At 41.2% G+C, this 16647-nt stretch overlaps 1 protein-coding gene across 3 annotated transcripts in view; it reads left to right on the forward strand.

The window, feature by feature from the left end:
• The first annotated feature begins 10837 nt into the window (after window positions 1-10837).
• Window positions 10838-16647, forward strand: part of SLC35F5 (solute carrier family 35 member F5) — a 30185-nt gene continuing 24375 nt past the window's right edge. The window contains exons 1-4 of one of the 3 annotated variants that reach the window (XM_059476529.1): window positions 10838-10891; window positions 12800-12866; window positions 14004-14074; window positions 15634-15712. The gene's annotated coding sequence lies outside the window, so the exon portion shown is untranslated. Of the gene's footprint in view, window positions 10892-12799; window positions 12867-14003; window positions 14075-15633; window positions 15713-16647 lie in introns of those variants that run through there. The other 2 variants (XM_059476530.1, XM_059476531.1) reach the window with 2 other exon arrangements.

Here is a 16647-nt window from a genome sequence, read left to right on the forward strand (position 1 = left end):
GATTATCTTGGTGGATATTTTTAGCACAGAAGTCTTGTGCTTAAATTACAAAATTGAGCTTTTAAAGCTGAAATTCAGCTAGATCCAGCAGGATTGCTGTGCTGATTGGTATATTTCTTTCATGGAAAAATTTTCCAACCTTTACTTCCAACCTTTCAGTACAAGAGCAGTAGAAAAGCCTACAGTCTCTTTTCATGGTGTAATTTTCTGAATCTTTTCATCCTTATTTGGCCAGAAGTCAGTTCCTGTGTTATGAAAAGCTTTTTATTGTTGCCGAGTGTACCATAAATGAAATTTTTAATGTGCAGAAGAAATGTCTTAGTATAGTCTCAGTCTTACAGATGGAATGGGAGTGAACAAAAGCCTGAATTGCCTTTATCTGGTCCCATCTCTGGAAGTGTTCAAAAAGCACATGGATGTGGCACTTGGGGACATGGTTTAGCTGTGAGCATGGTGGTGCTGGGCTGGCCTTAGAGGTCTTTTCCAACCTGTATGATTCTGTGAAATCCTGCACAGCACAAATAATCCAGCAACAGCATCCTTCAATGATGCACCAAGTCCAGGTTTGTAAGCACAGTTGGATTGCAGGTGATCTTCTCCTAAACATCCATGCTAACAGAAGTAATTACCATTGCAGAGCATCCCCCTCCTGTTGCCATCTGCCTCCAGGCAGTTTGCAATGTGAACACAGAGCAAGGGAATGCAGATGAATACAAATGGATAAGGAATGAGAGGATTAAAGTCAGGAGGAAAGTGTTTCTATTAATCAACAGGTAAACAGAGATGCAGTCTAACAGTTTGATTCAGAGGGAAGGAATTTGCAGACAGCTTTCTGCAAGTGTTGTACAAATCAGTCGTGGGGCTCCACAGTTTTCCAAGGTGTTTTGTATGGTTTACCAGCTACAGCAACGCTAAGTATTAAAATTTCATACAAGTACGTCAGCCTGAAGAGGTGTGTACTTAGACAAAAGCATTACAAATCCCTTGCTAAGCTGTGTGGGAAGCTTTTCAGCATCCTGCTCACTCTGGATGGTTTTCATGCAGTTAATGGCCTGCCCTTGAACATGCAGAAAGAACAACGCTGTGAATCCATATATAGACCCAGGCCTGGGAAGTGTGGTAAAGTGCAAGAGGAAAGCAGAAAAAAAAACCTGAAAGGAAGTTCCAGGGGTGGAAGGATTTTGGAAATGCCCAGGAGGGCTGAGAATCTGATGCCTGGATCAGCATGTTGCCATTCAGATTGGTATAAACTGAATTTAAAAGGCACCTTAATATCCAGTGCATCACACTGAACAGTCCTTAAGCCCAGCTAAACATGACAATAAAAGTTAGAGAAACTGCCAAGAAAAATCATGTCTAGGATATCCATTAGACAATATTCCTTTATTGTTAAATATTTATTATAAAGTACACTGCTTAATCACTTAACCATCATGTTCTGAGTATTTCAATATAAATAAGTTTTCTAGTAGTTGAGAGAATACTACAGAGAGCTAAAAATACCCAAAACATTTTATCTGCCCAGATAAAGGATGTGTGTAGATTTCCTCCAAGAAGGGCCACAAGCAAGATTACAGTGTAATTGGTTGATTTTGGCATAGCTATAGCAACAGCCATATGGGAGGCATGTAATTTCATGGAGCTGCACATGGTGAAGTCATGGCAAATTACCAGGAACTCATTTGATGTGGCTGCTTGCCAAGAGTTCAATGTAGATACACTAAAACCATTAACTTTCAAAATATAATTAGTCCATATTTTTTCTAAATGAAGGATGGGAAAAAACCCAGCTATAATTCTTGGTGCATTAAAACAAGGTGTGTAAGGAATAGAGAAACTTATAAACCAGGGCCTGTTTATGTCCTTGAACTAATGTGATGGTAACACCACTATTTCCCATTTTATTTGGTAGGAATAACAGCAAATTGTGTATCAAAAGACAAACCTAGAAAAAGAATTTGATGAAAATATGATGTCTTAAGAACTTGATGGTCTGGGCTGAGGCAAAATCTGCAAAAGTTGAGGGAAACTGCATTCCCATTTACAACTTGCTTTTCCATTCAAAATTAGCTATCTGCATGCTGTTATTTTCTGTTCTTTCTCATAACTTCTTAATCCTTATATTGCCGCTGAAAGTGAACTGGCAGAAGGATGGCAGCAGAATCCCTCCAACTGCAAATCAGGGCACAAACCTCTGTCCTGGAGCTGTATCTGTACAGCACAGGCTCCACACAGTCACACCTGGAGCCAAGGAATAGCAGTGAAGTTTGTCCATGATCAGAAAATCTGTGCTTCCTTGTGTAATAGAAACATTATTATGTGTTCTCTGTTGCACCTATTTACTTCCTTGGCTGGAACAAATGTGGATTGCTGCCTTTTTCATGTGACTTATGCACTTCAACTGAACTGAGAACCTGAATCAATCACAGCTGTGCATGCCTGACCTGCATCAACTTCCACTCTCACTGTCATGAACATTAATTTGAGTAAAAGCCATGATAACTCGAAAATGTATGTAAAATCACCATTTTTATTTTAGTGGTCCTTTATTTTTTTTTCAAGGGTGTCAGCAACGTGCTAAATAAAACCAGTGTGTCACCAGTTTGCAGTTTAGCAGGTGTTTATTTAAGTGTTGTGTGAGCTTTTCAGCAGAGCACAGAAGTCCACAGGGGCAAAACTGAGCCTTAAAACAGTGTACCAGAGCAAGGAAAACTGGATTGGAAAAGAGGATCAAGGTGTACCTACTGGGTCATTTCACAAAAGAAGTAGCATGAAGAGTCAGAGAGAGTGCATTGGCACCATGGGGTTTTTTTGCTACCCACCCACTTGAAACTGCAAATAATTGAATGTGTGACAGGTAAACAAATGGGTTTCTGTTCTGAGACATTTTTCTGGCTTTCATCATTGCTTATCAACTTTTGAGAGGGTTTGGCTGCTAATATTTGACCTCTCATTCTAAATGGCTTTTCATAAGAGGATTGTTTAGAAACCCTCATATTTTATGTGTTTGGATTTCTCCTTAGTGTGTGACTTTTGATAAAAATATATTCTCTTCAGCTGACCCAAACTGTTGACTCCTCAGATTAGCTTTCAGAAGACAATAGATGTGATAAGGTCTTTATATCACATCTATGGTCATTGTGCCACTTTACTCTTATTGTATTTACTTTAAGATAATGCAGGGAGGAGAGGAGGGCTAGGAGGAGAATTTGGAACTCACATGGACAGGTGTCCCTCTCTGGATGTAGCAGGGTGCTGCTTGAATATAAGGTATCAGTCATCTGGATATTATAGCATCCACAGTTCTATCAGAGAAGCATGGATGAGCACTCTCCAATTGTCTCTAGACAAAATGGAACAGAACTAAAAATACTCTTTCTGATGGGTTAAATTACTTGGCTGCCTTCTTTCTAGCAGGATGGGGAATGTTCTCTCACAGAATAGGGAACGTTCCCTCCACCAGAGCTGGGGGAAGGCAATGAACAGCTCGTGCAGCATCTTTTTCAATTATCACAGCTCTCTGCAGTCCAAGTTTCTTATTAGGATGTATGATTTATTTAGAAATAATATACAATGCCACTTAAGTTAGTCAGCAGTGGAACACTTTAAAAATACTGTGTTCTTCAATAAGTGTATAACTCAATCTATTTCCAGTGTCAATGCTGCTTGCATACAAAATGGAAACAATTTCAAAGCACTATTTCTGAGTGCTGAGTGCCTCCATACGGGGTTTATTGTTTCTGTTTGGTAGTATACAGAGAAACTGTTAACTCATTTCTGTAAAATTGCTTGTCCTGCTCAAAGACTATAGGAAACTTTCCTAAAATAATACCTTAATGAATCACCAAAAAGTATAAAAGCTGATTTGCAGCTCTGCAGTGCTGTGTCTGACACTGTAAGGATCATGTGGATGTCTTTGAAGAAGGCCACGGCCAATTTTTAATGATGTGGGCTTCACATGTCCAGTATCAAAAATATATCAAAACTAACACATTGTATCAAAATGTTTCTCTCACTCGGCTGCTTTAAAAAACAGTATTGAAAGCAATAACTCTGGTAAATTATGCTAATGAATATGTAAATTGGACAAAATCTTCTAGACAAACAGATTACATTAATTATGTTAGTCCTTACTGTGAGAATAGGGCATTAAAACCTCTATTTGCAGCACTGCATGCCTGCTCAATTTGGTGTGCCATCCAAACAAGCCAACAGACTTGACCTTTATGAACAATACACTTTGAAACCTTTTGATCTAAAAATAATGCACCAGCAAAGCCCCAAACCAGTAGCTCTGTCCATGCAATTTCTCACCTGATAAAATTTCATTTTTGCTGCAGTTTAAGAGCATCTGAGTGACAGTGTTCACAGGGGTTCTTGGATGAGGGAAGAGACGAGAATGTTCAGAAGGCTTGATTTATTATTTTATGATATATACATATATATATTACATTATAACTATACTAAAAAGAAATAGAAGGAAAGGTTTCCTCAGAAGGCTAGCTAAGAATAGAAAAGAATCATAACAAAAGGCAGCTCTCTCAGACTCTGTCCGAGATAGCTTGGTCCTTGATTGGCCATTAATTATAAACATCCAAGATGGACCTGTTGCATTCCACAGCAGCAGATAATCATTGTTTACATTCTGTTGCTGAAACTTCTCAGCTTCAGCAGGAAAAATCCTAAGAAAGGATTTTCACAAAAAGATGTCTGCGACACATCTGCACTGAGAAGACCAGTGGTGTTAAAATTAGAAGATGTGAAAAACAAAACCCTCCTGTGTTTGCCTGCAGAGCAGCTTCCAGTTTAATCCATTTGTGGTCTCTCTTTACAGAACCCACATATACACAGGTCTCCCTTGCTAATCCATGTGGGACATGGATTCCTTTGCTTTAGGCCCTTCCCAGGAGAACCCCTGCCCTCTCTGGAGCATTCTGCATTCCCAGCAAGGGATCAGTTCCCTGTTGCCATATTGGGCAATGCTTCCATTCCCTTTGAATACCACCTTATGTTGCAATGTGCCTCCCTGAATCATTGTGATTATTCACCCAGGAATGTGCAGAAGCACAAATGTAAAAATCTGTTCTGTGTTCTGAACATGCGGGGTCACATTATCAGCAGCTCCATCTGGTTGGACTTGAGCTGAGAAAACTGCTTGACTTGACCTTTAGAAGAGTTGCTTTCATGGGGATATTCAGTGTAAATAAAACTCACTTTTGGCTCTCTGTTAAGGCCTGTTTGGTGTTTTTGGCTCACATCTCCAGCAGGGCAGGTATTCATGCTCACACATGCATTTCTGCCAGCCCTGGTGTTCAAATGGCTCTCTGGTTGTCAACGTGCATGAATATTACACGTGCAATCCACTCCTACATATGATTTCTCTCAATGCCATGCTAATTCAGTAATTCAGAACACTTCCAAAAGGTTTACTTTCCATTTACTTTTTGGTTTGCTTGAATGGGCTTGCAAATGGTTTTTTAAACTGTCCTTTTTATAACAATTAATGATCACAACTCATCTACCGAAAATAATTGAGTGATAGCAATTTAATAATTTTCAGTCTGGGAAATCCCATTGCCAATTAAGCTTCCTGTTTTCTTTCCTGTTATAAATCAGCAGAGTAAAGAGACTGAAGTAAGTGATGGCAAGTTCCCCAAACAAGTTGTTTTACTCATCTGTAATTTTATTACTAGCTAATATTTGCAAGTAATGTTCAGTAGGAAGCAGAAAAAGCTCTCAGTTCCAATTGATTTTCTACAGCTATTAAAAGTAATGGTTGATAAAAAATTACATCACAAAAATATTTGTGGTTTTTTCTTGTATTACATCTTCAGAGTAACATTTTTCCTGTAAGTAGAAGTAGTTCTCATAGTGATCAGCATAGACTTTATTCAAAATAATACATTTTTAAGCACTAAGATTTCTTAGAGATGGTCATCAGGTAAAACATTAAGAAAACAGCCACATAACAGCTCAGCAAGGTCAAAACCACAAAATGTTTGTAAATACACAAAAAGGGGACTGAAAACAGATTGGAAATCGTAACTTTAACAGTCTAACTATATTTCATGTATTCATATGAATGTTTTTATTTCAGCCTCTCAAGAATTGGACCAGAAGGAGAGGAAGGCAGTGGGGATAATTGAGCAATAAAATCACTTCCTCAGTCACAAGAGGCTTCTTGCAAAGCTGGACTTAGGATGTGAGAACACCTCAAAGACAGTTGAGGACAAATATAAGGCAGTTAAAACTCAAATAATGCAAAGAAGGTGAAATGGAACAAGGATTAAAAGTTGTATGACAAGATTATTATCCAGTGGCCTAAACCCAAGCAAAACAAAACATTTTCTGTTGTGTCATAAGACTGCCTCAGTAAATCCATAACAGCTCTGGTGTTACTGGGTTCACAAAAGGGATTTGCTAAATTCATTGGTCCATCAGAGCTATTAAATGCATTGGCTGAATACATCCTTCCAGATAAGGATGCTGGTGCCCATTTGTTTCTAAAAACTAGAAGGATGTGCCATGGAAACAAATCCCTTGTTTCCAACACCATTTTCCCCAAGCATCCATTATGAAACATTGGGGATTCTGAGCTAGATGGACTTTTGGTCTAACCCAACAGGACAGGGTAACACCTCAGTGTCTGCATCCTACACTGAGTCTACTCCTGAACACTCAGACTGTGTCCTTTCCCTAAGGAGAACAGAAGTTGATCAAAACTGACTTTGTCCCTTTGAATTTTTAATACAGTTTCTTCTGCTCCTTTGCCTTGCCTTCATCAACATGGACATTTTGTTCATCAAAGATCTGTTCCAAATCCTTTTGATGGAGGTATTTCTCTAAAATAAGTGGATTCAATTCCTTTGTAGAGCTCTGTTATGATACCAACAGAGTACTAAATTTCATTCTTGGGATCTGATCTATTTCTTCCAAATCAGCTTTTATGTTCTTGTAAGTAGAACATATATGAGCAGAAACGAAATTTAAATTTTCTTGATAAGTGCAATTTAGAAGCTTTGCATGTTTTGTGGATGTTTTATCTTGTGAAAATATTACAGTGATGCTGGGAAATAGAATTTTGTTTTGCCTACAAAAATGCTGTGCATGTAACTAAAATATTCACAGCAAGAAAAATAAATATGCAGTATGTGTACACTTTCAAGATACATATTGTTTTATTACATGTGTTTACTCAAATCTAGTTCCTGAAAAGGGCTCAGTAAAAACAAAAGACAAATCATTCTCATAATAGTTTCTTTCAGAGAAGACACAAGATCCATGATCACAAATTTATGTGATCCACAAGATCACATGAATTGTACAATAGGAAGCAAATTACTTAATCAAGAGCTAAAAATACAGAATTCCTGTGATAGTTTTAAGTGTAATAGCTACAAACTTCTGGGCTTTTGACAATGCTGACCTGTTTCTCTCAAAATTCCCCAGGAACCACAGTGTAAGTGCTTCATCCTGTGATGAAGAATTCTTGGCACTCAACCTGAAGGACAGCAGTGCCTTCCTGTTTGCCTGCCCCAGTCAAAATGCTTCAAATCAGAACCTGAACAAGGTGGATTTAACTGTGCTGCCATATTGAGGTGCTGCATTGCCTCCTGAAGAAGAAAACTGATACACATGAGAGGCCACATGGAGCTACAGCCAGAGAGCTGCTCTCAATTCAGGTGGGATTTCATGTGCTTTCCACTGTCAAAGGAGACCAAAGCATAAAAAGAGAGAAAATCTGCATATCACAGATATTTTGTCATCACTACTGTGGGAAAGCATTTTCCAGGGGCAGCAAACCAAGTTTTTTCTCTGAATCAGCTAAGATAGAAGAGCCTGGGAATCTCAACCTTCCCTGCTGCCTTGTTTATTCTCCCTGTTCAAATGCAGCAGGGATTTTTTTAAAATATAAAACATTCACCCCATTTTAATATAAATTATGTATAGTATTTTCCAATATATTATTTAGTAAAGGCACTATTAGATATAGGAAAGTATTACAGGCAGTTTCTGTGTCACAGTGCTGTAGTCATAACTCTTTGCTTTTCTCTTCAGGTTTTGCTGCTGATGAACTGACTGACCTTGAGTAAGCTGTGTAAGTTCACTGAGTCTCTGTATAAATACTAAACAAAGACCTGCTAGAGCCAAGAAAATTAGAGGCTGTGAGATGCACACACGTTTTTTCTGTTACATTGCATTTATTTTTCAACTCCTCTGGATTCCACAGAATGCATCATCAGGAGGACTGCTGTTTTCCTGAAACTTTATCTAAGAAATTCAGTTTACCTAAAATCTCTTTAGACAACTGTAAAGTCACAATTTCATGTAAAAGCACCATGCTGCACATTTTGGCAATTTCATTTTGTCCAATAGTGGTAGTGAGGCCAGAAGAACAAATCAATACTTTATTTATAATGTACACTCAGAGTACATAAAAAACGGACAGTTTGAACCAAGAATATAATTCACTGCATGTCCTTGTGCCATTTATGCTATAAATGCTTTAGGGTAGGGATTGTATCTTACTATTTCTAACAATCATTTTTATGGGGCTTCAAACTTGTTGGATGTCTCTTAGTGCTACTATATGCAAATTAAAATACAGGTGGATTACAAAATTCAGGCTCACAAAAAAAGCCCAAACCAGTTTCACACTAAAAGTTCTTCAAGTTTGGGGTGGGGTTTTTTTTTTGTTTGTTTGTTTGTTTTTTTAAGAAGCAACTTTTGTTTATCTACAGGGAATAGCTCAATACCAACAGCAAAACTCACCCAGAAAAATGATGATAAACTATCACATTTTTATATGAGAGGGAATGGATTTTTCAATCACTAACCTATAGGAAGGGTGAAATATCATGTTTGATTTCAACAGTTTGTAAGTGTGAGTAGCATTTAAAATAACTTCACAGCTATATTATATATATCACCTAATAATTATTAAACACCTTTTAATTCATGTATATATATTGGTTACTATTGTTTCCTAACAGTTTTTGCTATAAAATTTCCAAAATATGTAATAGCTAAATTTCTCCAAAAGCTTTATTTCTCTTAGCAGGTGATACTGAATAATCTGTAAGATGTGACATACACCTAGTTATCTTTAGGTTGGTACTGTGAGCTTAATTCTTAAATAGTAATCAACACTCGTTGAGTACAAAGAGTACTAACATTGACTACAAAACCAAACAGGACCAGAATCTGATTTTGCAATTTCATCTAAGCCTATGAAAGTTCATTTTATTCAATACTTTTTATAGACTTTGCCTAGCATTTCCTTTTGCAGCTTGTTAGTCACTAACATAGACATCTTGAAATTTTGCTTTAATTTAGCTTGCATGTCTACACAATATCACTTTTTTATGCTCTTAAAAGTGTGTTGATAGTGAAGCAAAAATAATTTAATAGTTGCCACTGCTTTCAAGTCCTGTGAGATTTTGTATCACAGAATGTAAAGATTATGGTAACCATGAAACTAAGATTCCACCACCTCACTGCATTTTAGGACATTTCTCAAGGGTCTTGTACGCTTCTGTTTTGCTTCTTCCCCTTTTTTTGGTTTTTTTTTTTTTTTTTTTTTTGACAGACTAGTTTCAAGCTCCATTTCCACTTCTCCATCTCTAGTTCTTCACTCCGTGCTCTCTTCCCCTGCCTTCTCTGTTCCTCCATATTTTAGATTTTTGTGGTTTTTTGTGGGTGTTTTTGTTAATTTTTTTTAACTTGCTTATCTTAAAGTTTTGGAGGAGGCTGTATAAATGTCCATGCCCAAAGCGGGGCTGCCTGGTGGGACACGGGGATGGGAACGGGATGGACATGGGGATGAGAATGGGATGGGAACAGGGATGGGAATGGGATGGACACGGGGATGGGAATGGGGATGGGAACAGGATTGGAACAGGATGGGCATGGGGATGGGAATGGGATGGGAACAGGGATGGGAATGGGATGGGAACAGGATTGGAACAGGATGGGCATGGGGATGGGAATGGGATGGACATGGGGATGGGAATGGGATGGGAACAGGATTGGAACAGGATGGGCATGGGGATGGGAACGGGATGGACATGGGGATGGGAATGGGATGGCAACGGGGATGGACACAGGGATAGGGATGAGGACAAGGAAGGGGGAAGCGATTTGGCCTGAGATGGAGATAGGGGTGGAGGCAGTGAAGGGAAGCCTGATAGGAATGGGGTCGGTGATGGCAATGGGGACCGGGATGGGGACGTAGACGGGAATGGGGACAGGGATCAGAATGGGGACAGGCACAAGGATAGGGATGGGATGGAGATGCGGATGGTGATGTGGTGGGAACAGGTATATGGATGGGGATGGTGGGAACAGGTATATGGATGGGGATGGTGACGGTGGCAGCAATGGGAGCAGGGATGGGGGTGATGACAATAAGTGTGGTGGGGACAGGGATGAGGATGTAGATGGGGATGGTGATGATGACTGTGGTGGGTACAGGGACGCGGACGGGGATGGTGGTGGGGACAGGGATGTAGATGGGGATGATGACGATGAGTGCGGTGCGGACAGGGATGTAGATGGCGATGGGGACGGTGGTGGGGACAGGGATGTGGATGGTGACGGTATTGGGGACAGGGACGTGGCTGACGGTAGGGACGGGGCTGTGGACAGGGCTGTCCGGGCCGCCCTTGCCGCTGCCGCTCTCCCCCGCCGCCCCTCCCGCGCCGGGCGGGGGGCGGGCAGCAGGACAGGGCTGTGGAGCTGCTGCCCGAGCGGGTCGATGGGGCCGGCCCGCGGGCGGGGCGGGCGGGGCGGTCGCTCGCGGGCTCGGGGATGGATTGCGGGTGTCCGGCGCGGGCGGGCGGTGCCGCCGCCGGACGGAGCGCGGGGGGCGCCGGGCCCGGCGCGGCCTCAGGTACCGGGAGCGGGGCCGGGACGGGAACGGGGCCGGAACGGGCGGGTCCCGCCGCTGCCGGGGCTACCGCGGCCGAGAGGCCCCGCAGGGCTGAGCGGGGCCGGGCCCGGGAGGGAACTTTGTCCCTTCGTGCGAGCGGGGGGCCGAGGGTGTGCGAGTGCCCCGTGTCCGCCGCCCCTCGGCCCCGGCCGCCCGTGACAGCGCTGTGCGGAACGCGCCCTCCTCTCCCCGGCCCGGGGAGCTGCCCTGGGCGGGCTGGGGGTGTGGAGGGTTCCGCTGTCCCCGGAACGAGCTGTACCCGCAGCAGTGCGGGCAGAGCCACCGGGGCAGCGACCCTGGCCCTGGGCTCGGCGCCGCATCGGCCGCCGTGCCCCGCTCCGTGCGCTCGCTGCAGGAAAGGCTCTCGGGCGCTGGAGCGTGTCCGGGGAAGGGCAGCGGAGCGGCTGAGGGTGTGGAGCGCAGCTCCTGTGAGCGGTGTCAGAGGGAGCTGGGGAGTTTAGCCCGGGGTAAAGGAGGCTTTGGAGAGACCGTGTTGCTCTGCACAGCTCCCTGACAGGAGCCGGGCGGGGTCGAGCTCCCAGGCAGCGGTGACGGGACAAGAGCGCACACACGGTGTTAAACTGCGCCAGGGGAGGGTCAGGTTGGACATCGGGAAGAATTTCTGTACGGAAGGTTGATTAAACAATGGAATGGTCTGCCCGGGGAGATGGTGGAGTTGCCATCCCTGGAGGTGTGTAAGGAAAGCCTTTGCCACGGTCTGGTTGACCGGGTGGTGTTTGGTCATGTGTTGGATTCGATGATCTCAGAGCTCTTTTCCAACCGAATTAATTCAGTGATTCTGAGCTGGCACCGCTGTCCTGCCTGCCTGGGGCTGTGAGGGGTACGTGCTTCCCCTGCTTGGGCTGCAGCTCCCTTTCCTTTCCTCCTGCAGTTTCCAGTGTTCTACTTGTGAGTTTCTAGTCACTCTTCCTCCCCCGAGGTCCCCAGGGCTTGAGCCATATATCTTTTCTCTTAGGCATTCACTTTTCTCTGAGTGCATTAAGAAGACTTACTCATTTCCTTCTCTTTGTTCCTGCTGCTTTTCCCCAAAGATATCTGTGGGCAGGAAGGAGCCCCCTGTTCACTCCAAGTGCAGTGATTTCGTGGATTATTTCTCCCTTGCCTGGAAGGCTCGGCTGCCAGGGTGTCTCTCTGCAAGCTGCTCTGCTGGTTCTTATCAGGAATCTGTGTCTGTATATCCTGTGACAAAGCACGATATGTTTAGTCCTTGCACTAGACCAGATTAGATCTGCAGCATGTGAAATGGATGTCATTTGTAATCCTTAGCTGATGTTAAATGTGGAGCTGCTGGTGGCTGGGATTGCTCTGTACATGGTGAAGCTTAGAGAGGCCTTGGCAGCTTGACATGGAGTTTTTTCTCCTAATGTTGCTGGACAAGAATAACAAGGAGATCAGTGTATGTTCTGCTTGTCAGTTTTCACTCTGCTGACCTGAAACTGGGGTGTTTCCAACTCATTCAGTCAGACTTCAAGTCCAGCGGGGTCACAGCCTTGCTGGGGTATCTTGCCTTCTCTCTTACTGAGAGCTGAGTGCTTGGGTAGGCTGGTAGCTGGTAAGGACCCTGAGGTATAAAGCACATTAATACCCTGCACTACTAGTTCTGTATAGGAAAATTTGTTTGAAGCATTGTTTCATGAATTTTGAGTAAGTGCTGAATAGGAAGCTTTCATTTCATTCATAAAAACATTCAAACATTTTTGTTCTTTTTATTCCTCAAATACCCATATCCAGCTGTGCCATGGCAGTTTGATAGCATGACTGTTACATACCACCAGATTCCTAAAACATACCTTTGATTAAGCTAAATTCTCTTATTTTAATAGTAAAATTAATGTGTTTTCTGTGCAGACTTTGGTCTTGAGTAACTTCCTATGCAGATGGGAGCAGTGATCTCTACTTGCAGAACTCAGTACTGGTATGGAAATCTTGGTTGCTTTTTTGGATCTTTTGCTTTGCTATATTCTAAGAACCTACAGGAAACTTTCTTTGAGTAAAAATGACAGGGCTGCAGTGAATGTAATAGTCATGTCGTCTAAGGCTCACTTTTCCATCTCTTCTGAATATTCTTGCCTTTGCTCTCACCTCATGGTACCCTTTGGAGGTTGAGTAGACGTCAGAGTTATGTTAGATTAATGTTGCATTAATGTAGGCTTACAGATTTTGACATATAAATGTAAATAATTTTACTTTCAGTTTTGTTTTGTTTTGTTTTTTTTCTGGTTAAAGTGAAAGCAGTGTCTCTGTTTCTCTTATCTCAAGAACAATCCAATATGAAACAAGACATGATGACAGAACATGTTAAAAGGGGGAGGAGGTTGTATCCCAGAACTTGTATTGTTGGAGCAGCTGGTATAACTGGAAAAACTAAACCCATTTATTTTGCCTGCAAGCCTTATCTTGATATGTTGTCTTTCAAATTGTATATGAAATAATCTTGAGTAAATACAAGGAAGAATTTCCAGTTGACTTGCTTGCACCATGGCTTGTGACTGAGATGCTGTTCTGTGTCTTTTGGCATTCTTGCTATGATCTTTTTTTCTATTTTTTGGTGGTGGAGAGGAGAGACAAGCTGTGTGCTTTCCTCCTGGAACAGCCAGAACAGCAATACTTCTGTTTTGCAATGATTTGGCAATTCTTTGGCCTATAATGTTCTCTTCCCTAATTGTCAGTGCAGTAAAAGTTTGAGAATTTCATGTGATTTTCTCTTCTTGGGCAGAGCTTGTAATGTGGAAATAATCTGCACAAAGAAACATTTGATGCTGTCCCAATAAGCTTGCACATGAAGTATCAATGGTGCAGTTTTATTTCCTGCCCTCAGAAGTTGCTTGTTGCATGTTCAGGAGAGTTGGACAGGCTCTGAGCCTGTTGGCTTCAGTGCAGTCAGCTCTGTGAACATGCACTGTAGACTACTACTGCAGTGAAACTGCTTTTTATATCATTTTGATATCATAAATTGAGGTGGTGGCTCTTCTTACATGATCTAGGGTACTGCAGCATTTTAAAATCAAAGCACAGTGTCATGACAAGAACATTTTTAATGTTTGTTTTTCAGAAGATCTTCATGTAACTGGCTGAAAAATGTTTCTGCAAGATGACAGCACCGACTCTAAGACTGTTGGAATGGTAAATAAATTTTAAAAAAGAGACTTTACAAGGTCTCAGTGCTGTTTGCTGAAAATTATAATGATATTAAGAAAAGTATTTTAAATGAATATTTCTTTAAATGTCAGATTAGAGCTGGTGTGTTTAAAGTTACACTATGTGGAAAGCATATTATTTCCTAATAATGGAAACAAAGGGCAAACATGCTCAAGTTTCTGCTCTATGAATAGAGTAGAAAATGATATTTACTTTTAAACCAGTCTCTGTCTTCTGGTGGCTTAAATTTATCATAACTTTTTGCACTTGATAAATTAAATGTTCTGTGAGGGTAAAGCCCTACAATAATAATGCCAAGGTTGTGGCTTCAGTCCCTGGGACATTCATTTAAGAGTTGGACTTTATGATACTTGTGGGTCCTTTCCAACTCAAAATACTCTGTGATTTTGTGATTAATTGCCTTGGTGTGCAGGATCTACAGTGAGCATTGTCTTTGTGAAATAGAAGATGGATAATCACATACTTTTGTCTTAAAAAATGCATCTTCCAGTTTGTTGGGTCTTTTTAAGCAGTTATGATCATTTAGTAAACTCTGGAAAAGGTTTGAACTTGCTGTGTGTAAATGTTGAGTTCAGTGGGGGCTTGTGGGATCCCTGCTAATGAGTTAGCTCTTAATCAAAGAGGTGAGAAACATGAATTTAGCTGTTGCTCCCTGTTAACACTTTACAAACTCTCAGCCATGCTTGACAGGTGATCAAAAGCTAATTTTGGGTAAGCATTTAATTCTGCCCTTGGTGCCACTTCTGTTGGGGACACTAATTTGAGACTCCTTAGCATAGTGTGTGACTCCTGTTGACCCTAAAACAGAGCTGAGCAACATTTCACATTAATAATAATAGTAATATTAATAATAATAAAAATTCCAGCACTTCCAGGCAATAAAACTTATGGCTCTATTTTGTATATTTCTTTTCCTGTATAACAGTGGATTTTATTGAATGTGCTATTAGGATCTGAGTTTAAAAATGATAAATAAATTTTATGTAAGATGATGTTTTGTTTTAATACAATAATAATGCTGTATCCATTTAAGGAAGGAAAGATACTGGGCTTTCACAAGACATAACATGGAGGGCTTTATCTTTCTAGATTATTTTAAGGCAAACAAGTCTGTATGTTCTTCCATTACCTTCCTAGTTCCAATGTTTAAATTCTTTGCTTAGGAATGTGCACTGGAGAAATAGTGCCTTTCTCTGCATAGCTTAGAAAATCAGAATTTAACATCATCAGGTTCTTGTTCCTGTGAACTTCTATAGTCAATTAATAAGGAAGGGATTGTGTTGTTTATAATATTAAAAGTAGGTAAGGATCCTGTTTTCCTGCAAGTCAGGGCTGCCTGCTGGCATTTTTTATATAGACCAGTTCTTAAGGTTCTAGATATCTATGTCCCCAGCACTTAGGACTTGAGCTGCAGAAGAACTTGTAGAACTTGAAATTTTAGACAGTATTTTGCAAAGATAAATGCTTAATATACCTGTGCACATGATGTTTCACACTTTGCTCTTTTTTTGTTTTTTTTTTAGGAGACTCTCTTCACTTTGACATGAAGTGTGAAGTTTGTTAGTCACCACTTTTGTTTCTTTTTTACAGTTATTGTGGAAGGTAATGTGAGAAAATTCTTGTTCTTGTGTGTTCATTTCTATCAGAGCATATTGCCCTCCATGTACAGAAGCCAAACATAAAAGTGTGGAATTGAATTTCATTGCAAGTTAGTGAGTACTGTTAATAAGTGGGACAATGTGTCTGTCTAAAACTTCTCAAAACAGTAGTTTCAGTCTGGCTTTGCATTTTTGCATTTTGTGTGATGTTTTACAGGGTTTTAATTCTGTCCTAAAACTTATTATTGAGGTTTCAGTAGGCTTTTGAATTTCTGCTGAACTTTACAGGCATTTTACTATTGCTGCTTGGTAACTTTTTTAGTCAACTCTTAGCTTGAGGGTGATGGTGCTGCACTTGATAGTCACCTTTTCTTGTTAAGCTTTTTGCCTTGTTAGGGAAGGATTGAGCAAAGGCTATATTAGGCACACAGAAATGTTAAACAGCTACTTGGTAGTCAGATGAGAAGTAATAGCTGCTCTTACTGCAACATAAAAAAATTCCAACTTCCAAGGCATAATTATGGGCTCTTTATTTAGAATTTTAGCATCTACTTAGCAAAGTTACAGAAGAAATGGTGTAAAATATGCATAGACTCTGAATAACTTCATGTGTAACCTCTTATCTAAGAAGTGCTGCATGTTCCATCATCCTTTACTTTGCTCCTGTTGAAGGATTTTAAAGGGATTTGTTGAAGCCTAAGGTAGACAAACTGAGCACAAGATTAAACAGCTGCAGAATGTGAATGTTATCTGTGCATGATCTCTGTTCACAGAGTGTGCTTTGAAGCAGCCTGTGGTGAGAGCAGCAGAGCTGTAGGTGTGGGGGAACATCTGATGTGGAGATGTCCAGTTGATCAGCTGGGCCATTCCCTCCTGCCTCCCCAGCTGCCTGTCCCTCCTGCCTGCAGCACAGAGCTCATGGAAGGCTGCAGTGCTTTC

This window comes from Ammospiza nelsoni, chromosome 7 (assembly GCF_027579445.1).
Source record: "Ammospiza nelsoni isolate bAmmNel1 chromosome 7, bAmmNel1.pri, whole genome shotgun sequence".
Lineage (NCBI taxonomy): Eukaryota > Metazoa > Chordata > Aves > Passeriformes > Passerellidae > Ammospiza > Ammospiza nelsoni.